Source organism: Panicum virgatum, chromosome 7K (genome assembly GCF_016808335.1).
Source record: "Panicum virgatum strain AP13 chromosome 7K, P.virgatum_v5, whole genome shotgun sequence".
NCBI classification, from domain to species: Eukaryota; Viridiplantae; Streptophyta; class Magnoliopsida; order Poales; family Poaceae; genus Panicum; species Panicum virgatum.
Window position 1 is genome coordinate 21,064,168 of NC_053142.1, and position 801 is coordinate 21,064,968.

An 801-nucleotide genomic window follows, 5' to 3' on the forward strand; every position below is an offset into this window, starting at 1 on the left:
TGGTTAGGATTGAAAGAATTTGAATTTCCATTACCTTCTTGATAATATGGGCGTGGTTGATTCCACCCCTGACCTCCTTGTGGAGGAAACCCATTGTTGTTGCCATTGAGGTACAATGCTTGTTCTTAGGTTTCCGGGCAGTTGTCGCCCGAATGTCCAACATTCCCACAGACCTCGCACGTCATGCGAGTTTCCAAGGCTTGAAGTGTTTGTATTTTAACCTTATCTTGGGAATAATCCTCGAATTTTTTAAGGAGGAGATCAATCTTCATAGCAGCATGTCAGCCTCCTTGACGGAGTGCATGCCTCGCTGGTGTGGTTGGAGACAATCATCGCTCCAACCTTGGTTGGACACCATCTTCTTGATTAATGATGTAGCTCTTTCAATGGAAAGTGAGAAGAAAGCACCACCCGCAGCGGCATCCACATGATCACGAGATGATTAAGTCAACCCGTTGTAGGAGTTCTGAAGAATGAGCCAATTGTCTATTCCATGGTGCGGACACGCTAGAATGTACTCCTGAAGTCTCTCCCAAGCTTCAGGAATTGACTCATTTGATGCCTATTGGAATTTCGAAATCCGTCGACGAAGAGCATTGGTTTTGCCCGTCGGGGAGAACTTCGAGAGGAACGCCTTGGCACATTTGTCCCAAGTGTCCACATCAGCCTTGTTAGCATAAAACCACTGTTTCACTCTCCCCAAGAGAGAGAACGGAAACAGACAGAGCCGGATTGCATCTTGCGATACACCCTTGATAACAAAAGTACTGCTGAGATCTAGGAACTGCTGGAGATGAGCGC

At 46.7% G+C, this 801-nt stretch overlaps 1 non-coding gene across 1 annotated transcript; it reads left to right on the plus strand.

The window, feature by feature from the left end:
- The first annotated feature begins 488 nt into the window (after positions 1-488).
- LOC120643215 lies at positions 489-595 on the plus strand. Its single transcript, XR_005662905.1, has one exon. It is a non-coding gene; the product is annotated as a small nucleolar RNA R71 (small nucleolar RNA).
- Positions 596-801: the final 206 nt, after the last annotated feature.